Source organism: Pongo pygmaeus, chromosome 16 (genome assembly GCF_028885625.2).
Source record: "Pongo pygmaeus isolate AG05252 chromosome 16, NHGRI_mPonPyg2-v2.0_pri, whole genome shotgun sequence".
NCBI classification, from domain to species: Eukaryota; Metazoa; Chordata; class Mammalia; order Primates; family Hominidae; genus Pongo; species Pongo pygmaeus.
The window spans coordinates 103,427,765-103,449,594 of NC_072389.2; positions in this window are offsets into that span (position 1 = coordinate 103,427,765).

Below are 21,830 nucleotides of genomic sequence, written 5' to 3' on the forward strand. Positions count from 1 at the left end.
TAAAAGATTGGTTATGTTTTGTCAGCAATTGAGACAAAATTTGAGTCTGAAGTCAATAGAGGATTTCATTTTCCAACTCTACTGCTTACTTATCAGCTTTCATAGAGGAAATTTGCAAAATAATACTGAATACATTGCTGCACATCAGGTTCTTTGTGATTGGATGCTTACTCTCCTCTTTTAAGTATCCATAAACATCACCTTTCAAAGGGTATACAATAGAAGCGAGATGCAAATAACTAAAAGAGGAAATAACTGGACTGTGTCTTTTTACCCTATGAATTAATTTCCGACTCATATTTATCACAATGCTATGAAAGAAAAGGAACCCTAAATATTGGTAGAAAAAGAGAGAGAAAAAAAACTAATTTATCAGCCTCTTTAGCACTGTCGAGGCAAGCATTCATTTTTCTGAAGTATTAAACTAAAAGAAGAAAAGATGTTTATTTGTAACCCACCCATTCCCATCCCCAGATTCAGATTCCACTACACCTTAAAAACTCTTAACATGATTTGGGAGGTTCCCACATTTCATACACACACACACAGGCACACACACAGCAGAGGCTAATTATATTGCACTGGAGGTGATTCCCTGCCCTCCAGGGCTGGATAGTAAAGAAGTTTTATTTTATTTTATTTTGAGACAGGGTCTTGCTCTGTCACTCAGGCTTGGTTTGCAGTGGTGCAATTGTGGCTCACTGCAGCCTCAACATCCTGGGCTCAAGTGAGTCTCTCACCTCTTCCTCCCAAGTAGCTGGGACTACAGGCATACATCACCATGTCCAGCTAATTTTTAAATTTTTTTAGAGACTTGGTCTCACAATGTTGCCCAAGCTGGTCTTAAACTCCTGAGCTCAGGTGATCTTCCCACCTTGGCCTCCCAAATTGCTGGGATTACACACCTGACCAGTAAAGAAGTTTTATCCACGAACACCCTGAAGAAGCAGTTGAAACGAAGATGCTCTTGGCCAGCAGAATGGGGTTTGATAATTGGGTCTGACTCAATCCTTCTCATGTAGAACATGAGGTCTTTCTTCACTCTTGGAATACATAAAGTGTGTTGTACGTGACGGGGAAGTTAGTTCCTGCCTCTATCCCAATGATAACTCAATTAAAACTCTCTGACGAATCAACAAATGCCAAGTAAGCAAAATAGAAGTCTATCCTGGAGATGAAACAGGGAAGCATGCTGTCTAGTGAAAATGTCATCCATTATTACAAGAGATGGAAGGCAAAGAAACCTTAGACCTATGAAAGGTAAGGGGAGTTTTCTCATGGGTCTTTCTTCTGTACTATTCTAATTCTCTCTATATATCTTTCTAGCCCTCATTCTTGAAAAGAGTCATTCTAGGAACCTAAAATTAGGTTGAAAAGGAAGAACAAAGCCTAGTGGGTGAATTGCGAAGAGCCTATACTCTTTTTCCCAAAGTTCATTTGCAGTTCATTTCTAGCCAGTCCAAACAGGTAAGATTCCTCGAGGGTCTGCATGAAGACTATTTCTTGTCTGTTAGCTATGCTGGGGCATGTTATTGGGCTGTGTGGACCTGTTTTTCCAAGGGCTTCTATCACCAGAGCTATCTGAAACCATCAGACTCCTCTCTTGCCTTCATGAGATAACTCATTGCTATGAACCTGCCATCAAGGTCATTCTGGTTTCAGGGGCAAAAGGCAAATGGACTGTTAGCACATGGAGGGAGAATGAAGCATAAAGTTCGGTTCCAATGATCATATATCCAATCCAGAGTCCAGGAGGGAGCAGTCATTCTCAGATATGGGCTACACAGTCCAGGGTACAATCTCTTTTAAATATTTAAATATATGGTATGTGATCCTCCATCTGTGCTCTTTCCCTGGGCCTCCTAAATGTTACCGGTGGGTTTGGGAAAGTGCTTTGTAATTTTTAGTTGGACTGACAGTAATTGACTCTGAATCACAATTAGTCATAGTCCCCAAATTGCTTGTAAATCCATAATTTAAAAGCATATGTTTTTAGTAATTGTCTAAGCTATATATGCAAATAATATATCAGTGTTTAGATGGAAAACACATCTAAATGGTTGAGGCAGGCAATGTCAATATTACTTATCTCCAGTTGACTGTTTTCAATTCAACCCAAACTTGGTGAGATACATTTTAGCCAGGATTGTGTTATATAAGGATGATGGTGGTGGTGGTGATGATGATGATGATGATGATGATTTTAAAACTGCTAATATTTACTAAGAATTTATTAGGCTGTAATTCTAAGGACCATATGCACGGTAACAATACCTATAACCACCCTCTAACATTGATACTATTTATCTCTATTTTACAAAAGATGAAACATAAGCACAGAAAGGTAAAGTAACTCACCCAATAGCACACAGTTAGGAATTGCAGAGCAAGCCTTCAACTGCAGGCAGTTTTACTTCAGAACATGGACTCTTAAATACTATGCTGTCAAGTAACTCCCCAAGGAACACTCCATTTAGAAGCATCTGATGAATTCTGAAATGTGACTCCTGACTACATCACCCTAAGCTCAGCGGGGATATATGGTCACACTAGAAAATAAATTTCAGAGACCTAAGTCCTAGCAGTGACTATCTAGATAATGTTTGAAAACATTTATCTAATGATGAAGTCATTCTATCATGATTGGGTCAGGAATTTTATCTTATGAGGAAGAAAATTTAAGGAAATAGGGGATATTATATAATCAGTGCGGTAAATAAAAATAAAGAACTTATTGGAGATGGGGACCCCAGTTTTATAAGGATACACAGAGCCATCCAGGCAAAGTTGTTTTCTGTTGTTCTTAACTAGAGGCTGTGAACTAAGCATAACATCAGAATCATTCTATCCCAGTTCTCATAAACAAGAAGCTGACACAGAAATAGAAAAGGGGATGGCTGACGGCAAGTCATGACTGAAAAATCAAGCCAACATTGAGAATTAGCTCCCAGTTTTACACTCCCCTTGGCGTCTAGAAGGAGAGCGGTGATGAAATTCTAGGGCGCTGGTCACAGAGTCTCAGGTTTCCACCTGTGTCTGTCACTGCTCCTCTGACACGACCTTGGCAAGTTAGTTACTTCAATTCTGTAGCATGGTGAAGATCTTAGTTTTGCCTAACTCACTATGGTTTCATGATTCAATGAGTGAAATAATAAATAAAAAGTGCTGAACACAGAGTCTGGTGCAGAGCAGAAACTCAGTAACCTTAGCCAACAGCCTTGTAGTGGTTCTTGACTCTTCCCTTTCATACTCTACATGGGATTCCTCAGACAATCCTTGGGCTCTGCCTTCAACGTGCATCCAGATTCTACCCTCACTCACTTCCACGGCCACCTGGTCCAAGCCACAGGCATCTCTTACGTGGCTGTCGCAATAGCCTTCTAACAGGTCTTACTTCTTCCTCCTGTTTTTTACAAACACTTTTCAGAGCAGTCAGCATATTCTGCTAAAATTGCAGTCAGAATATATCACTCTTGTTAAAAGAGAACCTTAGACAAATTAAATTTAAAATAGTTTCATTGAGCAAAGGACAATTCCCAAATTGGGCAGCCCCCAAACCAGAATAAGTTCAGGCAGATCCTGGAGCTGTGCACAGTCAGATAAAATTTATGGGCAGAAAAAGGAGAATGACATGCAGAAAACCGAAGTGAGATATAGAAACAGCTGGATTGGTTACAGCTCAGTGTTCGCCTTATTTAAACCCGGTTTGAACAGTTGGCCACCTGTGATTGGCAGAAACTCAGTGATTGACACGAGAGTAGGTTATAGTCTGTTTACACATTCAGTTAGTTTACAGCTCACTATGTAAGAAGAGACCTTCAGGCTGAACTTGAAATATGTAAGGAGGCAGCTTTAGGATAAGCTTAATTTAACACTCTGCTGCTTGAAACTCTCCAGTAGTTTACCATCTCATTTAGAAAAAACATAAATACTGCAAAGATTTACAGCATCTGTGTCCCCATTCATCACCCCTTTCTCTCCGGTTTTAACTTCTACAGCTCATCCCCTGCCCCTGCCTCCAGCTACCCTGAGTACCTGGTGCTCTCCAACCCACAGAGCACAACTCCTGCCTTGAGACCTGCTTCTCCCACTGGAATGCTCTTCCCAGTCCTGTTCACCTGACTCCTGCCCACTCCTCTCTCAAGTCATTGCTCAGATGTCCACCCCTCAGGGATAATCTGAGGGCTTGACACCCAATCACGGCCACTCCTCCTCCATGTTTATTCTTTTTTCCCCCTAGTACTCACCACCATTGGGCATACTATACTATACTATACTATACATACACATGTGTGTGTGTGTGTGATGTGTGTGTGTAGTTTACTTATTCATTTCTTCTTTGTCTCCCATTTGTCTCCCATCATTAGATTGCAAACTCCATGAAGATGCTGGGGCTCAGGTAGTGATACCCCACAACTGGGTGCCTTGACATGCTGAATTGAAAAAGAAGCATCAAGTTCTCTCTAACCTTCTCCATCCCCTCTGTCTCTCCCAAAGCACAGGATGAAGTTGCTCTCTGAAGTTTCCTTATCTGCCTGAAGTCCAGACTCACCAAAGAAGGAAACAATTACCTTTGGCCCCTTTTTGGAATTTTCATTAACTGAACTCATATCTCAGGAAGAAAGACTGCAGTCGGTCAACACACCAGGACAGAGTTTTGTCACAACCATTGTCTGCTGCATGAGCCAAACAGACTTTGTCCCTGGCCATTGTATGTGTTTCAAGCCCATTGACTTCCCATATAAATTGTTTACTATCCCTCTAAAATCATCCACACTTCCCCACCTCCCTTCCCTTTAAGAAAAAGGGTATGTAACCATCTGTACCCCATTGCATGGTGGGATAATCACTCTTTGATTCCCCACCCCTTCCATGCACGTTATTAAGTTTGTGTGCCTTTTCTCCTATTAATCTGCCTTTTGTCAGTTGACTTTCAGCAAACCTTCAGAGGGAAAAAGGACATTTTCCCTTGGCTTCTACAAAGACAACAATTCGTTCACAATGACATCCCCAGTGGCTATACCACAGTACCCAGCACACAGTGGGCACTTAATACATATTTGACAAATAAATGCATTAATAAAAATAAATTAGTAAATATGAGCAATTGTTACTTTGCAATAAATACTATTATTTACGCATAGTGGTAAGTAATTATCTACCCCATAAAGCACGCAGCCAAAGTGGAATAAATATGAAATATGGACAAGAACACAGAACATGCAGTAAAGAAGAAGACATGCCCATTGGGCTAAAGAATCCTCTTAAAGGAATATCTGAGGGGGAAGAATGTAAAAAAAAAACAAAAAACAAAACAAAACAACAACAACAACAACGACCTATTTTATTAGTTTGTTCTCATGCTGCTAATAAAGACATACCTGAGACAAGTCATTTACAAAGGAAAAGAGGTTTAATGGACTCACAGGTCCACATGGCTGGAGAGGCGTCACAATCAAGGCAGAAAGTGAAGGGGAAGCAAGACATATCTTACACGGTGGCAGACAAAAGAGAGCTTGTGCAGGGGATCTCCCATTTATAAAACCATCAGATCTCGTGAGACTTATCCACTACCAGGAGAACAGTATGGGGGAAACAGCACCCATGATTCAATGATCTCCAACAGGCCTTGTCCTCGACACAAGGCGAGTATTATAATTCAAGGTGAGATTTGGATGAGGACACAGCCAAACCACATCACCTACTGTTGGTAAAACTAACTTCTACTTTAAAAGTCAACCCAACATTAATAACAATTACAATGGGAAGGGCTTGAAAATATATCAGAACATATTTTTCTGTACCTTTGACCATGTTTCTCCAAGTAGCTATTCCGGCAAAAACTGCTATTCTGTTATATTTTCCAGGAGGATTTCACTCCTCCCCTTCACGCCCTAAGCAAAAGTACCAGAAAACAACAGTCATCACAGTGACCTCAACACTGATGAGAAAGATTAGCAACAAACTAAATAACTGTCTCATGTTGCAAGGGTTATTTATTATTCATTTTATGTTAGTTATCACATAGAACAGGTTGGCAGAGGTGAACAACAGTGGGGAGAAAGTCAAAACATTCTCCAAAGAAGCAAGTAGAATCAACTCACATTGACACTAGGAAGAAGTCTGCAGGGCCTGTGCAGTGGAGACAAGAGCTTCTATTGCAGGAAAGCCTTCTCCTTATGGAATTCAAGATGAAGTTAGTGACTTATTTGACATGCTGAATTGAAAAAGAAGCATCAAGTTCTCTCTGACCTCTCCATCCCCTCTGTCTCTTCCAAAGCACAGGATGAACTTATTCTCTGAAGTTTTCTTATCTGTCTGAAGTCCAGACTTACCAAAGAAGAAAACACTTATGTCAGAGTAATTGACAATGACTCTAATAGCAGCTATTTTTTTTGTTGTTCAAATCTAACTCATTATGTAAACTTCCATTTCTCAAAGAACTGAAATTCCCAAGTCTGGACTGCCTCTCTGCCCTCAAGGGTTAGTGACAGGGGCATGAAGACCTACCCTGTGCTTGTACCCCTACCACTCAGGATGAGTCTCTGACACCTCTGGGATGACACATCACCCCTGCCACTCCCTGCCCAGATGCACTGCACCACCTACATGGGTCACTGTCAGGCATAACGATGAGCCATCTGAATAACGACATCAGTTCTGGAATGTAAATGAGACAGCCGCCTATTCCATCCCACAGTGTGGAAGTTGAGTCAACACAGTCCTTTGAAGCTACAGCAGCGTGTGTTCTAATCAATGTCTGTGTCAGAGGTGAGACAGCTACCCTTTACCTGCCAGATGGCATGTGAGCTTTCACCTGTCAACGAGGCTCATTTGCAACAACTAACTCTTAGCCGTTACCTAAACATTCCATGTCATAATGGAAGGTGCATCCCCGAGAGGTCAGCGGAGAGATGGAAGGCAAATCCTGCCCAAAGCATGCATAGCACCTTGCAGAAGAGAGGCAGAGCTGCCTGTGCTCCCCCACCCGAGTCAGGTGCTGTTCCCCTTTCTCAAGCAGGCCTCCAATTACCGTGGTTTTCTGGGCTTCTTGGCTAGCCAGCTCACCACGACAGCACAATACCGTGTTCTCACTCTCCACGCAACCAGCTATTTATAACTGCAGGATGCCAGGCTTGCATAGAGCAGTGTGACACTTCCAGAAAGTCGCACTGCTATTTTAGCAATCTCCTAACAAGGAGCACCAACAGACACAGCCTGTCCTTGTCAGGCAGAGGGAGTAAAAGTGTTCAGGAAGAGGAAGACTGCAATTTGTGCTTGTGTGTGTGTTTTATTTTTTAACCTGGGATGCCATTTAGCAATCTTAAAGGGAGTCTCCTTCTCAGCCACCTCCCCCAACCCCCCAGCTGTCTTGATTAGTGGCTCTGTGTATGCTGGTCAGATCTGGGGATTAATGACGGCTAATTTGCCCGAGGTTGGTGCAGCCCAGGCAGCAGACTTTGCACAACCAGCTTTTGCTGCCATATGGGCGGAAGCAGCTGTTTCAATTACTTTCTGTGCCCAGATGTGTCAGACGAGCCACCAGTCCTCTGCGGGGTACATCAGCCGCACGGCAGCTAATTGCTTCAATCGCGTGTGGAAGCGTGGTGCTGGGTACCGTGAAAGGGGGTTTTGGGGACAGCCAAGTGCCAGCTGTCGTCACGGCTCACAATGCCAGCAAGCTGAGAGGCTGAGACTAGACTTCAGTCTTCACTTGCTGGCCTACCTCGACGATACGTGGTCTGGCTGTGTCTTTGTGAGTTGTACACAACGGCGGCACAGAGACAGGTAACTTAACACGCCCTAGGCTGGGGTGTGTTTACCTCTCTGTGTCAGGAGCAGATGAAATTTGGGGCCCATGCTCTGTGGATACCAAAGACACCAAAATTACATGATTTCAATTAACATGCAGTTCAGGCTGGCCATTTGAATTTAAAGCTTCCAGGGACATTTTTAAAGGTTATAATCCCTCCTCCTGGAGCCCAGACGGTGATCAATGAATCAAAGTGTGTGTTATGTTTTCTTGTGTATCACTGAGCCAAAGGGGGATGGGAATGAAAAGTAGGCTACCACCCATTCCCCTCTGCACTGTCCTGGGCTCTTTAGAAAAGAATCAGAATCATACCTTAAATATACACAATAAAATTTATTTAAGGAAAAAAAGAAATGGAAAAAAATATCATGCAACGATGTCATCTTTCCATTGTTTGGAGTAGGAGTGGTGATGGGAAAACCTGGGGTAAATAGGAAGCTGTTATCATCATCATAATACATCTATTTAGGAAAAGAACAAACATTTGTTTTGTGCTAATTCTATGGTAATCAGGGTGATTGTACTGTACATAGCTACTGGTTGTTGCCATGGTTATTTCAAGCAGTTTGTGGTTATTAATGGCCTAGAATAATCCACAGTACTCAGTTTGAGACCTTTCATCAGAAACATGAGTACTAATTTCAGTCTCACATCCCAACATTTTTGGATCCCAAAATAAGTTTCCTTTCTCTTAGCTTTGTATATTATGTGGCATCTAATCTGTGTTATGAAATGGTTTGCTCCCTTTTTCACATTACTTCTCCTCAAAAACACCTTTTAAAAAAAAAAAAACACCTTTTGACTACAGGTCTATATAGTATGTTTAACAGAGCTCAGCGTTTTTCTACTGATCTATTGATGAATATGTATTAATGCAACCTAGCCAAAAACTGCATTGAGAGAATGAACATGTAATCTGTGTTCATGAACTCCTCTTTCATAGTCAAACCATGCATGGAGTCTGTGAACTACCCATCTCCGGCCCAGTAAACCAGTGCTTCAACACTGGCCTACCTGCCTAAGGTTACATCTCGAGTTGAATCTTCCTTGATTCTGGAAAACAGTTATTCATTTCCCTTCTGAAGCTGGCCACTCCAAGCAAATCACAATATACTAGTTTTGTTGTTGTTGTTGTTATTATTATTATTAATGAATGTGGTAGTGGTGTATGTCTATGTGTTTAAGAAGATAATCATCAAGAACTATGTTTCTTAAGAAAAATATCAATAGAATTTTTAGAGACTGAGTACCAATGAGCATTGTTTGAGATATTTGTGATCCTGAGCACCAGACAAATTGGATCAACTCTTCCTAAAATCAGGAAGCTGGCATGAGTTTCACCTACCAATTGAGATATAACAAATGACCCCCAAATTAAGTGGCATAAAACCACTTTCTATTTCCCATGCTTTTGTGGTTGGCCTGGACAGTTTCAGTATACACACCATTCACAAGGAGGCTGGGTTCAGTGGGCGGCCAAGCTGGGCTGGGCTGGATGTTCTCCAGGCAGGCCTCCTGCACCCAGGCCTTGGTGCTCACTGTCAGTGGGAGGCTGGCTCTCCTACCCTCGCCTCTCCCTCTAGCGGGTATGTCCTCCTCCAGGGCCTCTGGACATGGCCTGTCTCTAGCAGAAGAGCTCAGTCACCCTTGTTGGCAACTGATTTCCAAGACAGCAAAGTCAGAACCTTCCAAACACATGCTCTAGGCCTGTGACAACCCAGTTCCGCCCCAGAAGAGGGCCTGCATGCACAGAAAGTCCAGGGGAGGACCATGGTGAAAGTTTAGAGGCCCCACAGTGTGAGTTTGAGGGTGTGCAGACACAGAATAAAGAGATTGTATCTGAAATAAGTAAATAAGTTGGAATGCCTTTATATTAATTTCATACAACTTTTTTTAAAAGAAAGAAAAACCAAAAAAAAATCCTTTTAATTCAATAGTATGGTCCTCTCTTTTATTAAGACACATAGAATATTGAAAAACCAAACAAATTTCCTTCTTTTTAAATCTTTCTTCTCCTGAAAACTACCAAAGTGGTATCGATTAGAATATTTCCCATGTCTTTTATCTGCTATTGAATAACAAGAATTGAAAAGCATAATTTGCTCTAAAAGAGAGGCCCAAAATTGTCATTCATAGGTGACTAGAAAAAGAAATTCTCCTCCAAATGTTCCCATTCATGCCTGTGCTGGGTCTTAGCTGAGCCGAATTTATGTATTGATGCTCCAGTGCCTGCTGATTCCTTGAGGCATTCCAAGATTCTCCTGGGAAAATGCTGCCTCCATCTGACTGTGGAATATCTATGGATTAGTAATCACTCCATTATTAAGCATCCAGGGGAGTTGTAATCCTTTCGGTGAGCTATCCTCTAATAAATGATGCCCTTCGCCAGAGCAGGGAGAGCAAAACTGGCAATGTCACCAAGTTTTGAACTAAATCAGCTTGGTACTTTTAAACCGACAGAATAAGAAAATAACACATACACTGTAGCGATGCCCAACCAAGGCCGCACATTAGAATTTCTTGAAAAGCATTAAAAATAATTGCTGGACCCCACCCCAGGCTATTAAATTGGAATCTCTAGGGGAATGAGCGCTCAGTATTGATACTGTTTAAAGGCTCTTTGGGTGATTTTAGTACTTCCAAAAGAATTTAGAGAAAATAATACTCAGCTGGCCTATCATTTTAATTTTGAATTAAATAATAAAATTTATACTAGACAGGTCAGTGTTTAACTCTCAGCATTCTCTTACAATTAACAATAATAGATAACAATGATTGATTGCTGACTCTGCGCTAGGCACTATGCTGACTTCATATATGTATATGTTATATATATACTTATAACTATTTAATCAATAAGTCTGAGTTAAATGTTAGGGTAGTCCCATTTTCCAAATGAGCACACTGCTGCCATGAAAGGTTAGGCAAAATGCCCAATGTCATCTAAAAAGTACACAGAGATTCTCAGATGGGAACACAGAGAATTTACTCCACAGTGCCTGTTTTGTTTTTTGTTTGTTTTTTTGTTTGTTTGTTGAGACAGAGTCTCGCTCTGTCACCTAGGCTGAAGGGCAGTGGTGCCATCTCGGCTCACTGCAGCCTCCACCTCCTAGGTTCAAGTGATTCTCTGTCTCAGCCTCCTGAGTAGCTGGGATTACAGGCACACACCACCATGCCCAGCTAATTTTTGTAACTCTTTTTCACAGAAGCAAGGTTTCACCATGTTGGCCAGGCTGGTCTCAAACTCCTGACCTCAAGTAATCTGCCTGCCTCAGACTCCCAAAGTGCTGGGATTACAGGCATGAGCCACCACACCCAAACACACGGATTTGTAAATTTTTGAGGAAATTGCAGATTCACTTGCAGCTGTAAGAAATAATACAGAGAGATTTCATGTGCCCTTTATCTAGTTTCTCTCACTGATAACATCTTGCATAATTATAGTAAAAAAAATCATAACCAGAAAATTTATACAAGTTGACACCAATGAAACCAGCAAACCATGCTGATATTTCAGCAGAGGTTGTCTGTGAGTTTGCTGCAATATTATCCATGTATAGTCACATACATGTGACCACAATACAGATACAGAGCAGGTGCATCACATGAATCCTTTATGCTACCCTCTGTAGCAATAATCACCTTCTCTTTTTCCCTGTGCCTTACACCCTGACAACCACAAGCACTAATCTCATCTCCATCTCTCTAATTTTTCATTTTAAAAGTGTCACACAAACAGAATCATGTGGTATGTAATATCTTGGGACTGGCTGTTTTCACTCCATGCATTTCCGTTGTGATACGTCCAATTCTTTGCACATATCAGTGACGTTTCACATTGGGCAGGTCTGTGAAACCCTGCCCGAAAACCTGAGGAAGCTGAAAGGCCAAAGAAAGAGGCTGAGACATCCAGTTTCTTAAAAAGAAATATTTAAGAGGGACTCGGGAACAGAAGCCATGTCTATGACTCTGGCAGTGGCAAGACAAGATAGTGCATCATAACCCTTGCATCAAACACCCCAGAACCAGGAATCATGTACATGAGGAAGCATTTTACATGATTCAGAAGGCATGTGCAGGACAATTGAGGTAGGGTAACATCAAGATTATTTGATATAAGGGTAGGATTTATAGGATTTATAGTAAGTACCCGCTGTTACTTACTAGATAAACTGGAAACTTAGAGGACTTCCTGAAACAAGGATTAATCCAAAGTCAACATGGCAGATTACAATCCAAGATGGAGTTGCCTTGGACCTCACAAATGGTGTTACATTTTCAATGTTTGATTTCTCTCAAACTCATGTTGAAATCAAATTACCACTGTAGCAGTATTAAGAGGTGGGGTCTTTAAGAGGTGTTTAGGTCAAGAGTGCTCCACTCTCATAACCAGATTAATGTCATTATCTCAGGAGTGGGTTTATCCCCTCTTTCTCTCTCTCTTAGCCTCTCTTTCCCTTTCTGCCACATCATGCCCTCTTCCATGTTACAACTTCACAAGAAGGCCCTTGCAAGATCCCAGCAGCGTGATCTTGGACTTCCCAGACTCCAGAACCCTGAGAAATAAATTTCTGTTGATTATAAGTTACCGAGTCTGTGGCATTCTGTTACAGTGTCACAGCGTGAACAAAAACAAGTGGTTTGCTCCTTTTTATTCCTCAGTAGTATTCCATGATATGGATGTGCCAGAGTTTGTTCATTCACCATCAAAAAGCATTGCATTGCTTCTAGGTTTGGGCTATTATAAATAAAGTTGCTATGAACATTCACATACAGGCTTTTGTATGGCATAACTTTTAACTACCTGGGATTAACACCCAAAACGCATCTGCCGAGTTGTATGGTAATCACATGTTTAGTTTTGTAAGAAACTACCACACTTTTTCCAGAATGACTGTACCATTTTACATTTCCACCAGCAATGTGTGAGTGATTAAGTTTCTCTGCATTCAGTCCAGCATTTGATGTTATCATTATTTTGCTGTTTTAGCCATTCTGACAAGTGTGTAGTATTAACTTACTGTGGTTTGAATTTGCATTCTCTAATGGCTAATGTTGTTAAATGTATTTTCATGAGTTTATTTGCCATCTGTATATCCCCTTCAGTGAATTGTCTGTTCTTATCTTTTGTGCATTTATAATTGGAGGTTTTTTTATAGTTGAGTTTGAGACTATATGTTATTTGAAAATATTTTCTCCCAGTCTGTAGCTTGTCTTTTTATCCTTTTCAAAGAGCAGAAATTTTTAGTTTTGATGAGTCAAATTTATCAACAAATCAGAATTTTTTTCACAGAGGAAAAACTTTTTGTTTTCATGAGTCAAACTTATCAGCATTTCTTTTTATGGAACATTTTTTGGTGTTAATCCTAGGCACAAAACTTAAGGTGTGATTTTGTTCAGACTACTCAAATTCTCTAGACCTCATGTATTTTATCCTTAGAGTTTGGGTAATATGAGGTAGGCTACAGGGTAAAAGTGAGGTTAAATGAAATAAATAATATACATAAAGTGTATAGTATGGTGCTTGGCATATTAAATGCGGAGTAAATGATAGCTGTTTTTCTGAGACAGAACTGCCAAAAAAATATTTTCCTCACCCTATTCGTTTTATATTTTTATTCATTCTATTTGTAGCATGATTTTCAATTTATGAAGCTCTTTTATTAATTTAGTAGAGCTTCAGAACAACTTTTAAGTAAATTTTTATTTTATATAGATGAGACCCTCAACACACAGGGAGCTAAAATGATTTGTCCATGTTCACTCAAATAGTAGGTCATGGATGCATGGCACACACCCAGTTCCTCTGACTCAAAGCTGGCATTATTATTGTTACACACATTCTATGTTTTAACTTGCTTTTGAATTGAATAATTAACCACATTTTAACCGAGTCATATTCTCAGTAAAGAATAGTCTCAATTCCAAAGGATAAGTAATGGAATATAATCAGTCTCTCTGACTCTTTTCCTCCATCACCAATAAATACTATGATATTATCACACCCTGTGTTTAACAACTGACATCTTTCAACTCTGGGAGAGACTGCCGGATTTATTTTTTAATATATATTTTTTTAATCTCAAGGAAATATTCTATTTACCTGACTAATTTGTGTGGCTTCATTTGAATATTTTCCCATGTATCAAATTACTGTGCCTTGAAGTATATCTACAATACACATACTGTGAGTCTACAATGAGAACCACATTGTTGGAATTGGGGGATATGCAGCCACCAGAAGGGAACAAATAATGTACCTGAAGAAGATGAGGACATAAATTAACTAATTAACTGATTCGTTAAATTAACTTAAATATTTCTATTACACTCCACCCCTTGACTTCCCAGTAGACAAGTGTCCTTCTTCTCATATATATGATTTTATTAAAATGTTATAGATTTCTTTAGTATGACTTCAACATTATATTCGCGTATTTTTCCTCCTTTTCAAGTATTGCATTTTTAAAAATTATCATCTATTACCATGAATGTATTTCTTTCTAGCCCTTCCAAATAGGAATAAGCTAATTAGTTTATCCAGAGATAATGTCATAGGCCCACTTTTTCCTCTTCAAGGTATTTGTGTTCCTTGTAGAGTTGAGAACTACATGTAGCCCCTTATACATCTGAAATACATTATCTAAATTTTAAATTCAGTAAGCCTAAAACATTTGAATAATGGTAGGTGAAAGGCAGAAAAAGCCTCAGTAAAATCCCCATTTGAAAAAGACAAAAGTAGAAAGATCAAATGGTGTTCAGTGTTCCATTGTGTGTCATTTTCTTCTAATCAGGAATGTAAAGAGAAATGATAGCCTCAGAAAAGCATTCAGGTATCCATTAGTTTATTCTTTTTTTTTTTAATTTTGAAGTGAATTCACTCCTCAGCCACTCTGGATTACCCATACTTTGCCCCATGTGATATTTTTATATCTGATTCAATACCTTTCATAGACAGGCAACAAAAAGAAAATGAAAAAAATCCTCTAACAATAAGTATACACTTTTAACTTTGCATTTACAGTTAATGTGAGTACATGTGTCTAGTATAGTTTTTTTTGCATTATCAATACTATTTAATGATTGCATAACAGTCCATCTGGATTGTGGGCCATTTTGCACAGACATTCTACGCTTGGACATTTATGTTACTTCCAGCTTTTTCCAATTACAAATAATTTAGAAGGCATCATGGTGCATATAGTTTTTTCCATATATATGATTACTTCCTTAGATTACATTTTCAGAAATGGAATTATTGGGACCTTAGCTTTTTTTTATTTTTATTATTATTTTTTTTTATTTTATTGTTATTATACTTTAAGTTTTAGGGTACATGTGCACAATGTGCAGGTTAGTTACATACGTATACATGTGCCATGCTGGTGTGCTGCACCCATTAACTCGTCATTTAGCATTAGGTATATCTCCTAAAGCTATCCCTTCCCCTCCCCTCACCCCACAACAGTCCGTAGAGTGTGATGTTCCCCTTCCTGTGTCCATGTGTTCTCATTGTTCAATTCCCACTTATGAGTGAGAATATGCGGTGTTTGGTTTTTTGTTCTTGCGATAGTTTACTGAGAATGATGATTTCCAATTTCACCCATGTCCCTACAAAGCACATGAACTCATCATTTTTTATGGCTGCATAGTATTCCATGGTGTATATGTGCCACATTTTCTTAATCCAGTCTATCATTGTTGGACATTTGGGTTGGTTCCAAGTCTTTGCTATTGTGAATAGTGCCGCAATAAACATACATGTGCATGTGTCTTTATAGCAGCATGATTTATAGTCCTTTGGGTATATACCAAGTAATGGGATGGCTGGGTCAAATGGTATTTCTAGTTCTAGATCCCTGAGGAATCGCCATACTGACTTCCACAATGGCTGAACTAGTTTACAGTCCCACCAACAGTGTAAAAGTGTTCCTATTTCTCCACATCCTCTCCAGTACCTGTTGTTTCCTGACTTTTTAATGATTGCCATTCTAACTGGTGTGAGATGGTATCTCATTGTGGTTTTGATTTGCATTTCTCTGATGGCCAGTGATGATGAACATTTTTTCATGTGTTTTTTGGCTGTATAAATGTCCTCTTTTGAGAAGTGTCTGTTCATGTTCTTCGCCCACTTTTTGATGGGGTTGTTTGTTTTTTTCTTGTAAATTTGTTTGAGTTCATTGTAGAGTCTGGATATTAGCCCTCTGTCAGATGAGTAGGTTGCGAAAATTTTCTCCCATTTTGTAGTTGCCTGTTCACTCTGATGGTGGTTTCTTTTGCTGTGCAGAAGCTCTTTAGTTTAATTAGATCCCATTTGTCACTTTTGGCTTTTGTTGCCATTGCTTTTGGTGTTTTAGACATGAAGTCCTTGCCCATGCCTATGTCCTGAATGGTAATGCCTAGGTTTTCTTCTAGGGTTTTTATGGTTTTAGGTCTAACGTTTAAGTCTTTAATCCATCTTGAATTAATTTTTGTATAAGGTGTAAGGAAGGGATCCAGTTTCAACTTTCTCCATATGGCTAGCCAGTTTTCCCAGCACCATTTATTAAATAGGGAATCCTTTCCCCATTGCTTGTTTTTGTCAGGTTTGTCAAAGATCAGATAGTTGTAGATATACGGCGTTATTTCTGAGGGCTCTGTTCTGTTCCATTGATCTATATCTCTGTTTTGGTACCAGTACCATGCTGTTTTGGTTACTGTAGCCTTGTAGTATAGTTTGAAGTCAGGTAGCCTGATGCCTCCAGCTTTGTTCTTTTGGCTTAGGATTGACTTGGCAATGCGGGCTCTTTTTTGGTGCCATATGAACTTTAAAGTAGTTTTTTCCAATTCTGTGAAGAAAGTCATTGGTAGATTGATGGGGATGGGATTGAATCTACAAATTACCTTGGGCAGTATGGCCATTTTCATGATATTGATTCTTCCTACCCATGAGCATGGAATGTTCTTCCATTTGTTTGTATCCTCTTTTATTTCATTTAGCAGTGGTTTGTAGTCTCCTTGAAGATTTTAAGGACCCTTTCAGAGTGGTATTCCCAGACAACCAGCATTTGAATCCATGACATTTAAAAATTATTTAAAAATTAGATTACTGGGCTTTAACACTGACCTACTAAATCTCTAAGTATGGAGCTTAGCAACTGATCTTTTAACACAATTCCTGGTTAATTCTTATACACAGTAACATTTGAGTACTACTACTAGAGGGTTATTCAATCAAAGCCCTTCTTCTGATTAAACCTTAGTCATCTGTGTATCAATCTGAATATGGTGATCTTTCTAAGGTTGCCAATAATCAACATTTTATATAAAAATTTATTTAAAATAAAAATATTCTTATAAATATATATACATGTTTGTTTAGGTTTATTATATTTATATATAATTACAAACATATTTAAAAATAAATATACTCATATACATATATATTTGTATATATACCCTAGCCATGGCCTTTGAATCTGGACTTTGCATTTACATTTCAGTTTCTTAGTCCAAGACTTAAGGACTCTGCTTTGGAGTATAAATGAGAAACTATATTTTAGGTTAGCCAGAAGAGAGCTGATGCCAGTCCTCTGGACTCTTTGTCAGAGAGTTTAGCAGGAATAGGCATTTCTATGGGACATGATTGTCTGTGATTCTGATGGTTCTTCTGGGATATCCCCATTCAAAATTAAAGGTTTCAGGTTTCCAAATTAGTGCTTTAATATTAGGGTAAGGCAAAAATGTGTTGCTCTATAAAGACCATGAATTACACACAGAAAGTGCTTCACTTCATACACATCTTATGTATGATTTTTTAAAAAAGTCAAATACTTGCAAGTAAGGCAAACAGAAAGGATGGAGTAATCTTCATTATTAAGTTATGGCATTCTACAAGTTTTCCTAAGGATCATTGGACTACTTCCTATTGCTTAGGGCCCAAACACTTTACAAACTTAAAGATCGATGTTAGTTTGTAGAAAACTGATGAATTTAAAAACTGTAAAAATTTCGATTACCAGCTGCAAGCAGTTCTCACTTTTTACATATTACCATTCCTCCACCAGAGAAGGATGACCTCTCTCTCAAAGTACCAGTTTAAAAAAAAACAACTCCCAGGGAACCCTATATGTGGCCTATGTAAAGATTTCACCCCTGTCTAAATCCCATATAGCAAAGTTCATGGAGTCTCACATGCTCCTACAGTAACTTTCTGATTAGAATGTGGGGACCAGCCATTCACAAGGAAGCCAGGGGCAGGGCAGAAAAAACCAAGAGTTATACACTGCAGGAGGTTTCACTGAGAACAGGATAATATAGGGTCTGGGATATGAAGGGAAGATTAAAGGCATGGTGGGCATTTAGCCATGGGAGTTAATCTGTGTAAAAGAAACATCCGCTCTGCAGTGAGTCGTTTGGGGCTCCAGCCTCAGCTTTAACACAGCTGGGGGACCTTGAGGCCATTTCCTTTCTGAACCTCAATTCTCTCATCTGAAAGTGTCAATAATGATATCTCTCTGGTGATGCTCTTGACAAGATTCACGAGACGATGTGAGTAACACATCAAGGATGTGCCTTGCACAGCTCACATCCACTAAATAGAAGCAGTTACTTCATCTGGGAAAGAAAAAGCACTGGGAGGGAGACATGAGGACTGTCTTCGCATTTTTAAAAGCCTGTCATATGCACACAGGTTTCAACTGTTTCTGTGTACTCTGGAGCATAGAGCTGCTGTCAAGAAGTTATGAGGCAGTGAGTTTTACTTCAATAAAAGAAAAATAATGGATTGAAAGCATAAATGGACCAGGGAGGACTGAGTAAATTTTCTCCAAGAAGTTTCAAGCAAATCTTGGCTTTCTCCTTCCTGGGTGTGATGTGAAAAAGTCATGAGTGATTTGGAAGTCAGCTTAGAAGGCATCATCACTGCCTTCCCCCTCTGGGAGTCTGGGTTTCCATCAGCAGAGACTGAAGGGCATTCCAGACCAAAAGCCAGGACTGCAGCCTCAAAATCCAGGTGATGTGGCACAGCCACTTGTATCCTGGTCCACATGCAGCTGGCCAGGGGAAGGCTAATAACTGCAACTCCATTACACGATGCTGTTTTAAGTATCAAAAATATTATTTTAATTTATATATCAGTTGTGTCCAGAGAGTTATATTCTACCTCACTGTTTCAAAAGAAACAAAGGTCTATCATTCAGAAACAATTATTCAGTATCCTTCCCTGACCAAGATTATTTATCATTCCAAAGCATCATACTTTTGGTTTAAATTCCCATTTCCCAGGTCATTAATAAGATTAAGTATCTTTTGCAATGTTTATTAATGAGAAGTGTTTCCCAGAGAAACACTAATATTACTCTATCTACTTTTTGTGGGGTAAGCAATAGAGGCATTAAATGAAAGAGGAGCAGAGTGTGGATGTGGTGGTATCTAGAGTCAGAAACCAACAAAGTGATCAGAGAGGCTCCCTGACACCATTTTCAGCTCTTCCAGTAGAGCCTAATCCTGTCTTCTTTCTCAACACTCTCCTCCAGCACCATATCTATCCTTATGCAGTCATTCCTAGGAAAACTTTAATTTTACCTCCAAACTTCTTCATTTATCCTTCTTGGGAGGAGAATTCCAACAGGAAGCACAGGGGAACCTTGGCCCTGGACTTTGACTCTCTATCAGGTGGGAGTATACAAGACAATGATGACCTCACCACACTTTCAATAATATATCACTGTCAATACTAGTATTCCAGCATGGTACCTTAGTACTCCATAGTATTAACATGGTCATTTTCTCCTTATTTGTAATCACTACCGGCTGAGTCATTAACCACATCTAGTTTCCATGTTGATATGGGAAGAAGAAACAATTGATATTATATATTTTTCAACTGAACAAAATGTACAGTATTTCTAAGACTATCCTGTTCCAAATGAATTTATTCTTTCTAAATGTTCATCTAGTTATTCCAGCTCACTGGCCACCGATCAGGTGTCCAGGGAGCTAGGTATTCGTGCATCAGTTCTATGTGTTAGGTGTTCAAAGCAATTGATGCAACACCTTTTCTAGATCAACTCAGTCTCGGGAATTATAACTAGATAGTCTTCTAGCCTTACACCACGTAGAACTGCCACTTAGTGATCTTATTATTAAGATCAAAAAGCCCAACTAAACAGATTGTTGTACACTTTAAACTACTCAGAAGACCTCTAATGACACCAGTATAATAAAGCCATATTTTTCAGGGTTACATTTTACACAGGCTTGCTTAAATACGTTTTGATGGAATGCAAAACAAGAACAAGGCGTTATTGTTCTCAAACTGTTTTGCATGCTGACTGTGTTAGTAGTCATTAAAGTCTACACAGGCAATAACATTATATTGAACTAAATACACCTCCCCCCACCACACACACAAATGAGTGCATATAAAACTGGAGAAATGTTTTAGGTGGATTATAACAATGTTGATTTTCTGGTTAAGATACCATCCTGTAGTTATGCAAACATTACCATTGTGGGAGGCTTGGTGAAGAGTACATGGAATCCCTCTGCATCATTTCTTACAACTGCATGTGAATCTGCAATTGTCTCAAAATATAACATTAAAAATGCATAAAGAAATGAACAGTAGCTGAGTGTGTACCAGTATGTGCTTCATGAACAGACAGAAGATACCTGGAACTGTCACTTACCTGTTTTGCGCCTGTGAGCCAAACTTACCCCCTCAAAGCACATTAGCATGTTATGTTCCCTCTGCCTAAGAACACTCTTCCCTGGGGTCTCTTGCTTCCAGTTTAAAGTGTCTCCATGAGTCTTCCTCCCACAGGAGCTTCTCCAGGTGTAGGGGGATGAAATGGAGACTCATCTGGTGTTAAAATCTCAGCTCAGCGTGGCATAAGCCTGGACACAAAATGGCACACTTCTGCATTATATGCTTAATGCACAGTCATGATTTCAAAGCCCACCCCATTGGCTTGGATAGGAAAGGACCCTGGTCTCAGCTCCATTCTGTTTCTAAAAGCTACATCTCCAAAAACAGTTCAGTCTTGGGATTGAGCTTTGGTTATCTATCTTAAACTTCCTCCTGGGAGGTGGCTGGGCCCAGTCACATTTCCCACAGGGTTTCACTATCATTGGAGATGTTCTATCATGTTATTTTCAAAAGGGCAGGGTGCCTGAATATTTATTTTTCTCTTCCAGAAGATTACTTGGTCCCTGTACACACTTGCCTCTCCTCCCCAGTTGTCTTCAAGAGGTGGGATACACAGTATTGTTAAGACAATGACATACTCTGTCATTGAAACCACCTGTGGGAGTGGCAGCATGGTTTATCTTAGAAATAGAAGCCCCCAGACAACCAAGGGTTTGTTTTTTGTTTTGTTTTGTTTTGTTTTTCCTCAAAGTATCTATAACATGGAAGTGCCCAGAACAGCTACCAGGCTCCTAGCTGAAGAACACATGGAAGTTCCAACACCAACTCGGATCTCCAACAGCTCTTTTAAACCTGAGCAAAGAGAAACTTTGTGTTCCTCTCCAAGGTGGCAAGCAAAAACACTGCCATTTACCCAGATGCAATTCTTCTGTATTACCCTGGCCCCAGACCACTTGAACTATTTGCCCAAGCCAATCTATTGATAGGACCTTCCTGGGAAGACTACTTGCTTTGCTTGCTCCTAACCTCCTTCAAATTTTCCAAGGGTAGATACTTCCAGAAAGGCTCCGGGAATCTTCACAACTTGAACTTTAGACCAATTTGCCCCCATTCTGAGAGAGGTACGTATTTGTTCCTCTCCTCGTCTCTTGCTCTTTTCCCAGGAGCAATTTCTTCCTCAGGTGAGTTTTACTGGGGACATCCATTCCCTTCAGAGGAAAAAAAAACAAAAAACAAAAAACAAAACAAAGTCACAGAATTTCCTAATGCCTAGGATAGGTTGGTAAGCCATGGTGTTATTACATTTGCTGAATGAAGAGTGAATGTAATTCCCACAGGTAGATAAAAGCCATTAGGCAGAGAGGACATTAGGAGCAAAGTTCCAGA